Here is an 11,151-nt window from a genome sequence, read left to right as displayed (position 1 = left end):
GTCGTTGCTGTAACAAGTCCTTTACAACCAATAACTTATCTGCATTCAATTTGCATTTGTGAAATCATCGATGGCGTTGCAGTGAAGCGATGGGACTGTATAATCCTGTCAATTTATCGTAATTAATTCGGTTTGTTTGTGGAGCTTTTGCAATTAGTGTCATGGCTTATATATGTTACATATAATATTATTTGTTTATAATTATTGAAGTACGAGTATTTCCATGGTCGAAACATACTGGTCCTACTTATTGTGTCAATGTTAAGTGTTTTTTTTATAATATAAGAGTAGCAGACGAGCATACAGTCCACCTGATGGTAAGTGGCTACTGTCGCCCATGGACATCTGTAATCAACCCCAGATAGGATTAGATATTCCTACCTGAGGTCGGCAACAGATGCGCCGCTACCCCTGAGGACTAAGCTGGAACTCCTCGGAAAAGCCTGTCTCCCTTACCACACCCTTCAAACCGGAACACAGCAGCGCCTAACACTGCTGTTATTAGGTAAAAACAGGTGTGGCGGTGGTGCCGCCGGAGTCGAAACACAAAGGGTTCTACCACCTTCAAAAGCAAGAAGTGCTGCAGCGTTCTGGTTTGAAGGTTGGGGTTATGAAGTGACCCGTATACGAAGCGTTCCATTTTAGTCCTAAGATGTAATGCAGCGATGGCCAACCAAATGTTATATTTTTCCCCTATCTGAACTAAATACTTCATTTTGTGAAAATATTGCTAACAATGAGACATTAATTGTTGGCTTTGATATAAGTATTCGAAGCTTAAACATAAATGATTTATCACGAACATTAATCTTAACTTTATAGTATTGATTTCAGCAAGATAATAAATCCACTTAATTAACTATTTAAAGATATAAGCAATTTGGAACAGTCACTTAAGCTGCGGATTTCTTCAAAATAACATAATTATTATTATAAAATAAAACATGAAAAGTTATTAAAACAAACATAAGAAAAGATTTTGAAATGGCGACAAGAAATAAACAGTAATTGCATCCTTTCCGAGTAAAACGATAAACCCAAGAAGTTACCAAATTAGAGCTCTTAGTCCAAACCTACGAGCTCAATCACTCAACATTAAGTTAGCTCAGACCGACCAGTAATAGTATTTTAAATTATTTTAATTTCCGTTTAATTTATTTAATATTATTTTTCCAATATTGGCCAAATATGCAGATCATTGTCAAAGACATACCACTTAGTGTACCGTATTTCATCCAATAAATAAATAATCACAATTAAAAGCTTTCCAAAAAATTGAAAGCATGTTTATTGCTAGTGCTCGTAAATCATATTTTACTTGCTAGGGAATTGCAGTGTTATAAATATTTATATGTATTTAGCGTAATTTAAGGCTATATTTATAATTTTGTCTTTAAATGAATCTGAGAGAGGTATTTTTTTACAATATTAAACAAGTATACTGTCTAAGAAGACGTAAATACCAATAAGTATTGGTAAGTGACCACTGTCGCCCATAGACAACAGGACATGTGCATTAATGTGCAATGCGTAGACCATTACCATCCATGCGGCGTTGTAAACGTACTTTTCTTAAATCAAAAATAATACATTTATATTCACAGTTTACATGAATGATGTTTTACCCATATCATGGGTGCATACTGAACAAATAATAATTGCTCGGATATGTCCACCAATTGGATTTAGAATAACGTCATTAATCTAATCATGTATCGTCACAAATCAAAAATGTATGTAAAATTTCGTCCCGATGGGTTGGAATAAACTGATTTAAAATTCAGTTGCAAGATTTCACTCTCACATACCTACGAACTAACTAATGAAGTTAATTAAATAAAATTGTGAAAATATAACACGGGAAGGGATATAACAAATATAATATTATAAATCAGAAAGTAACTCTATCTGTGTCTGTCTATTTGTCTCTTCTTCACGCCTAAACCACTGAACCGATTTTAATGAAATTTTGTACAAAGATAGTCTAAAACCCGAGATAGTTCAGAGGATAGTTTTTATTCCGGAAATCCCACGGGAACTAGGGATGGCGATCTAAGATCGATCGATTAATCGGAGAATCGATCTTTTGGACCAAAAAGTCGATTATTTCAATCGATATTAGTAAGGATTGAATCGTAAACTATGCATTTTATCAAGTGATAATGTTTAGCAAAGTTATTGTCTATGAGCACATGAAGGTTTCAGAGTTGGTACGACCAATTTTCGCCAGATGGCGCCACTGTCATTCCAATGAAGGTACGAATTTTCAGTTTTATGTCTGTTAGTATGTCATATTATTTTCTTTTAAACGCGGGCGAAGCCGCGGGCAAAAATTAGTAACAAATATATAAGCCAATAGTGGTGTGTCTGAGTGCTCCCCTAAACTCGATACTCCACGGCCAACGTGTTTGCGTCGTGGGCGACGCGTTATCTCTCTGCAATCATATTCCCTTTGTTTGCGCACCGTCTCCTCTAAGGCGGCATTGTCTCCGTAGCCTGTCATGCTATTCAATGATACGCCCTATTTCGTTATGAGCATTTTTCGTAGATAATCCGAATGGAATGTTCCTCTAATTAGCTGATGAAAGAAAGCTGGGAGACGTTTGTCGAGTATATTTTCCTTTCTAAAACTATTGACTAGTTGTAGCAGTGTTTGAAGTTAGAAATTAAACATTAACGTTCTATTTTATCTACTTTGTTACCAGCACACTATAAATAGATTTAATTGCTACTGTCTTAGTTTTCAGTATATTGAAAATAGCGATTTTAAAGCAAATATAAAAATATAAATTTCTTTAACAAAATATGTAAAGTAGCTACAAAATAGTTGTTAAAAATATTTAAAACTGCTAAATACCGGATAATTGAACAATGTGAATATCATAGATGCATTACTATTCCGGAACACTGATTGGAATATTTCATGTATGTCTAATTTATTACACCTTTCAAACCAGAACAGTAGCTATAAGTCACTTATGATTATTTTTATGCGAGGAAACTTGGCCAAATGGTAAAAATTCAAATTCTCTAATCTAATTGTACAATAATCTACTTAAAAGGTTAAGGAAAAACCGAGCTGCTATTAGCTAATTTCCAACCTTCTGGTCTGCGTAGCGTTCTTCAAAATTATAATTTTGCATAAAAATGCAATTCTATTAAGTCTACTGCAGAATATCACTGTTCATTTGTATTTTAGCACAAATGCGGTAACTGACATAATTATAAGGAATATTTTAAATTAAGATACACGAGATGTAAATATAAAACAGGTATGAAACATGTTCAGGTAAAAATATATTACATACCTATTTTAACTAAATTCCGGTCACGTGTCTTTTCTACGAGTTAAATGTCGTCAACCTATTACTGTCCCATCGGACCCCTCGATCGAAAGGACCACTAAGCTATCACTGTTTATGAATGAGATGAGTCAAGGTCCACCGCGCTGGACAAGTGGACTATGGTAGACTTCATACATCTTTGACAACTATATTAAAATCGCAGGCCCATTTTCTTAAAATGTTTCCTATATTATTAAATCAACTAACGCATAATTAAATAACACATGCATCATTTAATACAAATAATAAAAATAACGTTTCGTAAGTGTAGCAAAATAACGTATCAGGTAACAGAATAACAGCCATTTACGAAATTATCGGTTGAACGACAGCGCGCCTTGCCACAAATCAGCGCGGATGTGGCAAACGGCGCGATTGCTCTTTGGTATTGCGTTCCAATCAATATCCGTGCATCTTTGCTTTAGAAAGTTATTTTAGGCACTATTTCGTAATCTTTTATTATGATAAATATATTCTCCGAACTTTTATTTTTTGAAATATGTTTTTATGAATAATGAAGCGTTTTTATGATAATGCATGAAGTCCAACTTATAAGTGGCCAATACTGCGTTTATACATTTGCTATCAACTCCGTAGAGGATTGGAGATCTCCCTGAAGTAGACCACAAATGTGTTGATACACCTGACTACTACTTTAAGAAATACCTCATATAATACCCTCCCTTACCACATCTTCAAGCTAGACGTAGCTGTAATTGAGAAGAAATAGATTCTTAGAAATGCTTAGTTTCTAATAAAGTAAAATATTTTCTCAGAAGAATACCTATAAACGTCGAATTACAAATTGTAGTTCGAATTGACAAATATATTTACAGTTATTTATGGAATTGTGGGTTGAACGACAGTACGCTTTGCCACAAATCAACTGGAACGTAGCAAACGACGCGCTTCTTGTTTGAAATTGCACTTGTGCTTTCAACAAATTTGTAGCAATTTATCTATTAATATTTTTATAAGATGTATTATATCTGTCGTATATGAACCTATGATTTGCGTCAATTATAAGGCAAATGCTTATAAAATGGTATATATTTTAAAATGACACGCACATTTTACAATATTTTTAAAATAAATAACTAATTAACATAATATTTATTCTTGCTCTTTAAAAAATGTAAGCGTCCATGTAAAGCTGAAAAAATTGACAGTTTAATGAATGTAGAAAATATATAAGTATACATATATTGTGAAAACATGAAGTACTTTTTGGTTTTGTTAGAGATACATAACTTTATCGAGGTCAATTACATTTATGGCAACAGATATTCAAGACGAAGTAGACAGTAGTAGACTATATTTACTATTTTCTATTATTTATTTTATTATTATTATTATTTTTACGACTATTTAGTATATATACCTATTTATACAGACTCACTTACCATTAAAAAAATATTCATATAATTGTGATCTGAATCTGATCTGAATTTTGAACCAGTACAGGTACTCTTTACACGTAAAAGTCTTATTTTCATTCTTTGTTTTTTGAATTGATTACAAACGTCAGAGATACTATCAAAAATGTGATATCAAGACCAGCTCTAATTTTAATTTGTCAAATTGGAATGCAAACTGTGTTAGTGGCATCGCCGCGATGATTAGGTGGGCGGCGTAGGGCGGCACCCGCCCAGCGCTATATAAGAAGAGGCTTGGGCGGGCGCCGGCACAACACTTGTTGCCATTGCTCGTGACTAGCCGCCGTCGAAGCCTCCGCAACTTCACACGCCAGGTAAGTCTTTCTGATTTTTTTTCAAAAAGTTTATGTTAGTCTTATTACGGCTTGGAAGTGGAAAATCTTAAATATTGGATCGTATTTTTCGGTTTTTAAAATGTTTTAATTTTAAAGTGTCAGTGAAAATAAATTGAGTAGGACGTTGTGTTACTTCTGAAATAACCAAAAATATATCCTTAGGTTTTTAAAGGGTCACCTCGTAATTTTTACTTAAGCGTTGATTAAATAGAAAAGTGTTTGTATGTAAAATACTTGTTGTAAAAATCAATCTTGGAGTAAATATAGTGGTTGTATTTTATACTAAAATTAATTAATGATTAGATAATTTTAAAATAACCTCACGTTTTAAATTTGACAAGTAAAACCTGGAAACTCTTAAATAAAAAAGAATGCTCTTTAAATACTGCAAATTACATTTTTACAAGAAATAATACTTTTTCGTAATCCCATCGTATAAAAAATTAAGTTCCTAGATAGAAAAAGAATATCCTACTTAAAGGCAAAGTTATTATTATAATTCGAAGTTATAGCCGATGAAGTGAACTGTAAAAAACTTTAACTTGAACTTAAGTGACAAACCCACTGAGTTATAAAAGAAGATTCTTGTCATAAAAAAGAGACATAATCTATTTAGCACTTGAGATCAGGGCCTCGTATAGTATAGGAAACATTCCTATGATTAGATTTCGAATAAGCATAGTGTAAAATTTGTAAAATATAGTTTATTATCGAATGTATTTTACAGACAAATTCGTTTACAACATAAATTTATAATAAAATGTTTACGTAATAAGTTTTAATTTGACAATAATTTAACAATCCAATGGTTTTAAACAACACAGAAACTTTTTCTTAAGTTAGAATTGGTATGAAGACGCAAAGGACTTTATGTAAATAGAATTTATAAAGTCGTACAAAAGAAAAAATAAAGTATTGGGACAAATTACTTTTATTTCAATGGTTGTCGTTGTGTTGTTTACAGAAAAACTTTTTAGCCTAAATTTTCAATGTATGTCGTATTGGCATACGAATTTTACATAGCGCGCAATAGCTAGGTATATAAGGCTTATTCAATTTCTATAATAAATTGTGATTGAAATTCATTCATACTTGCTACTATTCGTTAAAGCCAAACTTACATATGTTACATACGTGGTTAAGTGAAATCTATGCTGACATATTTTAGCTGAAGCTACATCTAAGATCTTCTTAATACTAAAGTGATTATTTGTAATTGTTATTGTTAGGGATGACATAAAAAGTAAAAAGAAAAAAATACATTTACACTTACAAACCGAAAACGTCAGAATCTACTTTATTTTAATCACTGTTTAATTTTCAAACAATTATTTTGTTTTTCTACAGGGTTTGTTTGAAATATAGATGTTTACTTAATAATCATACACTTTTTATTGAATTGAAATAATTTACTATTAAATACCACCATACTACGGCTTCCGTTTCTAAAATATGATATTTAATGCATGAAATACTTGTGATCATTTGAACATGATATAAATTACTATTCTAAATGTAATTAATATACAACAACAATAAAAAATCCAATAATAATTTGCAATAAGTATGTATGTCGACAATTACCATATTCCACATCCCCAAATCTGTACGTTCACTAACAACAACTAAAATAAAACAATACATTATACAGATGTTCTGTGAATACAATATTTTACTTTGAGAGACTTCATGGGACAAGTCTAAACTTGTCCTTCTAGTAAATTACCGTTCCATTAAATCTTCGTAAAATATTAAAGTTGTTTTGAAATTGTTGAAAAATTAAATCATTTTCTACGTAACATTATTTAACATACATTATATAATATTCTTTTATAAATATTCAAAAGACTGCTACTGTAATGAAACATTTTAGTTCCTTAGTTCAAAGACGACATAATTTATTTCAAATTAACAGACGGTAATGTCTTCTTCACATGAAATATGAAAGGAAAACTCGAGACTTCTTTAATTATGATTTAATTAACGAAATCAGAAACCCATACGTTTCGTGTTGTTTGATTGTTGGTTCAAAAATATCGTTGTAACATCTTTATTTGAGTTTAGTTTTGATTCGCGAATTTTCTTGCGAATTGTGGGTTTAAAATAAATATGAGCAAATAGCAAATTCAGTTCAGCCAGTAATATAAGCAAATATAGTTTTCCTAGCTGTTTGATTGAATGGCTAAATTTCATTTAGAAGATAGGCTTTCAATTGAAAGGTTATATAACCTATTTTTTTTTAGCTGTAACATGTAAATTTTATTTAAACCATGAACCAATGAACTAAAAGTTCCTTCGAGCAATTATAATAGTAAATAAATTATTTACTTTAAAATACAAAAACTAAATTCGATAGAAACAAAAGCAGACAGACGTTTTTTTTTACATTAAATTAAATTATTTAACCCTCATCTTCCCTACGTCTGAGTTGATTTTGCAAATATATCACACACATACTCAAAGAGTATGTATATGTATCTACTAGAAAAATGTTAGCAGTTCTTAATTGCTGGTCTGCAGTTTATGTATGGAAACACTAATGAGCATGTTGTGGCCATGACTGAATGTCAGTGGGGTCAGAAGGGGTCATGTGGTAAATCGCCTGAAAAATGTTTTAAACTTAGCCGAGTTTCACACCTTCACTTATAAAAAAGGTTTGTTAGCCTCATAAATTTGATTTTGGTAATTAAATACAAGCATTTATTCGTAATTTGGTTTGGTTTCTTCTTTACAGTAAGCTATGTATGTGACGTGAATTTGGAGGCATTTTTAAGAACAGAGCCTTCTATTTTATGGTGTTCAAAGGAAAGGATACAAAGGCACATTAAAACAATATTTAAATGAATAAAAATAGGACTAAAGTGATCCTATGACATATTTTTTCATTTAGGGTGTCAGGTTTATCAGTTATGATAGAGTATACTATTAGTAATTCATTTTAAAATAAACTCACAAATAATAATGATTGATAATAAAATAAAACTCACAATTTCAAATTAGACGTTTTCAAAATCAATCTAATTTATATCTAAACCCAACAACATTTGTGCTAAGCGAAACTGTATTCTCTTAAATAACTCTAAAAGTTATTCATACTTGTTATTCAGACAAAACAGGATGCTAAAACTCTTTTGTAGTCAAAGACATAGTGAAACAATTTCCCGGAGCTTAGATAACTGATTGTCAAAGGCCATTGTAGGAGGCCTACCTTATAATTAACTGTCTATTAAAACAAGATTTACTTTGGAATTGGTACTATTTACGATCCCTTAAATTGTCAATTACAAGTTTATTTTGCTAGTACAAAACGGTTTTTGGAACTAAACTCTTAAAGCTTGTAGTAGTTGAATGTGTATTATTCGTCATGTAAAAAATCAGCTTTATGCTTCTTTCAATGCCCTTTATCTGTCTGTCTTTGTAGTTGTATACGAGTGTGCGTGCGAGTATCACGATTTGAGCAGTGAATCATCGTGCACGGCCGGTTGTATAATTGAAATACTGAACGTGTATGAATTTACCTTAATTTTGTATTTGATCATTCGTGAGTTATAATTATTGTTTCATCATTGTTATTTTGTACTGAAGACAAAAAGTTTTATACGTATTACGTATACTTTTTCCATACATGTTCGACACTAAAGGTAAAGTGACTTTAAAACGTAAAAAATTCTTATGTGCGATGGAAGCAGTAAAAGTCTACGGATTTCATCATTACAAATTCTGTCGTAGTAAAATACCGAGCATAGCTTTCTCCATAGCACGTTAAGTGTTCCGTTAAGCTTCCGGACAAAACTTAAGTATAATGAAAAACCCACATACCACATGAGGTACCCTACGTTAAATTAAATACATACTTCGGTGCCTCACTTTTACTTTTAGTTTATTATCTCTCTATTACGCTAGAAAGGTAAAACTTGTTTGATTTGGTCAGGAAGATGCCACCAGTACACGTACTCGCATTTCCAACATTAATCAATTCTTGCGTTTTGGTGAGAGGGTGCGGCTGACTTACCTTTTCTTTGCTTTATTTTTTTTATAATATAAGAGTAGTGGACGAGCATGTAGCATATCAGTAATCAACACCAGATAAAATTAGATTCCTATACAAGGTGGGCCACAGATGCGCCGCTATCCCTGAGGTCTAAGCTGGAATGTCTCGGAAAACTGTGTCTCCCTTAAAATCTCCCCATCTCCTTCAAACCTCATAAAAGCAGTGTTATGCGCTGCTGTGTTATGCGGTTTGAAGGGTGTGGTAAGGGAGACATACTTTTCCGAGGCGTTCCAACTTAGACTCCAGGGGTTGCGTATCTATGACCGACCTTAGGTAAGAATATGTAATCCTATCTGGGGTTGATTGCAGATGACCATGGGTGGTAGTGGCCACTTACCATCAGGTGGACTGCATCATACCAAGCAACCATCTTAATTCTCATGAGTGGTAATGCATCTGTAATCGGCTTCAGGTAGAACTCCTGTTCTGTATAGAGTTAGTTAGCGACACTAACCGTGAGGTGTACTGTATGCTCGTTTGCTACTCCAATCTTATGAAATAAATAAATAAATAACCCCCGTCCAATCAATCTATGCCCTTACCTTATTTTTAATTCAGTCCTGATACGATTTCGCCGCGCTCAGTCGTGTATAGAGAATTGTTTGGCAATATACTTTTGCTTCTTGTTTTAATAAATTGCTTTCTAAATAAAAAATGTTTTCGAAAATGTATAGGGTGAATTTTCAAGTGGGCCTTCATGATCAAATTCAAAACTGTCTATCTATAAGAAATAGATAAAATGCCCAAAAGGGGATATATATATCATTATCTCGTACAGTAGGCCGCAGGCAGTAATCAATACATTTCTCGTCCACTTCATGTTTGGAGAAGAAATAAGACGCTAATTGCTTGTAAGGGAATAATTTGCTAATATAAGAGCAATTACTCTCTTAAAACATTTCTCTTCCTCTACGAGTCCTGATACAACGTGGATCTTCGTACTACGTAGATCCAGTTGTAATAAAATAAGGCTTTTGAATGTCCAAAGCGTTGTATATATCATGAGGTCACTGGTTAGCATTTCATTTACTTCAAAACCCACTAGTGTATAATCAGTAGTGCATAAACATTTAGATAAAATATAGACAGGCAGGGTATACTGATATATATTTCTTCGTTTCGTCTTTTAAAACTTCAGGAGCCAATTTTAGTTTCACCAATGTTTCTATACATAAGTCAATAGGGATCTTAACTACTTATTATTATTATTATTTTATACAATAGACAGATAGCATTGACTACGTATGGTCAAATGGGCTATATATCTATGTACAGTCCGTGTAAAACTGCTAGTCCGCTCTGAATATAGAAATGTATCGAGTCAACATAGCAAATTGTACGACTACACCTGCTCACAACAACTTCAGAGCGGACTAGCCGTTTGGCGCGGACTATACCTTCGTAACAAACCAAGGCCCAAAATATAGGTATGAACATACAATCGCTTTTGACATTATAGTAACAATGAACTAAGTTTATCATAAATTACAACGTCGTCGGTTATGGGCGAAATTTCACCTGAAACTTGAGTAATTTATTGCTTCCTGTACCACCGCTATTGTAATGCAGGCAGCCATGTTATAATTACAAATGATAGTATGATAAACTGCGAATCATATTTCCCTAATTAATTAATAACTATAAATGTCGAATATAGATAAAATTATTTGTACATTTAAAGTACTTAAACATAACCTACAATTTTAAATTAAGATATAAATAATAACAAAATTAAACTTATGAAATAAAAAGTTTTTCTGTTGTAAATAAAAGTTATATTTCCTTTGTGAACATTTTGTACATTTTGGTAGTAGATAGTATTTTTGTTTTTTTTTTTATATTTTTTTATTTTTTTTTATAATACAGGAGTAGCAGACGAGCATGAAGTCCACCTGATGGTAAGTGGCTACTGCCACCCTGCTACATCTGTAATCAACCCCAGATAGGATTAGATATTCCTACCTGACGTCGGCCACAGATGCGCC

At 32.4% G+C, this 11,151-nt stretch overlaps 1 protein-coding gene across 2 annotated transcripts in view; it reads left to right on the top strand.

The window, feature by feature from the left end:
- Window positions 1-5,024: 5,024 nt before the first annotated feature.
- The window catches only part of Dh31 (diuretic hormone class 2), an 82,241-nt gene continuing 76,114 nt past the window's right edge, over window positions 5,025-11,151 (top strand). For both annotated transcript variants that reach the window (XM_073076260.1, XM_073076259.1), the window contains exon 1: window positions 5,025-5,094. The gene's annotated coding sequence lies outside the window, so the exon portion shown is untranslated. The remainder of the gene's footprint in view (window positions 5,095-11,151) is intronic.

The sequence above is a fragment of the Epargyreus clarus genome, unplaced genomic scaffold (assembly GCF_041222505.1).
Source record: "Epargyreus clarus isolate Ecla_fem2 unplaced genomic scaffold, WU_Ecla_fem_2.2 ptg000009l, whole genome shotgun sequence".
Classification (NCBI taxonomy): Eukaryota; Metazoa; Arthropoda; class Insecta; order Lepidoptera; family Hesperiidae; genus Epargyreus; species Epargyreus clarus.
This window is presented reverse-complemented; position numbering and strand designations above follow the sequence as displayed.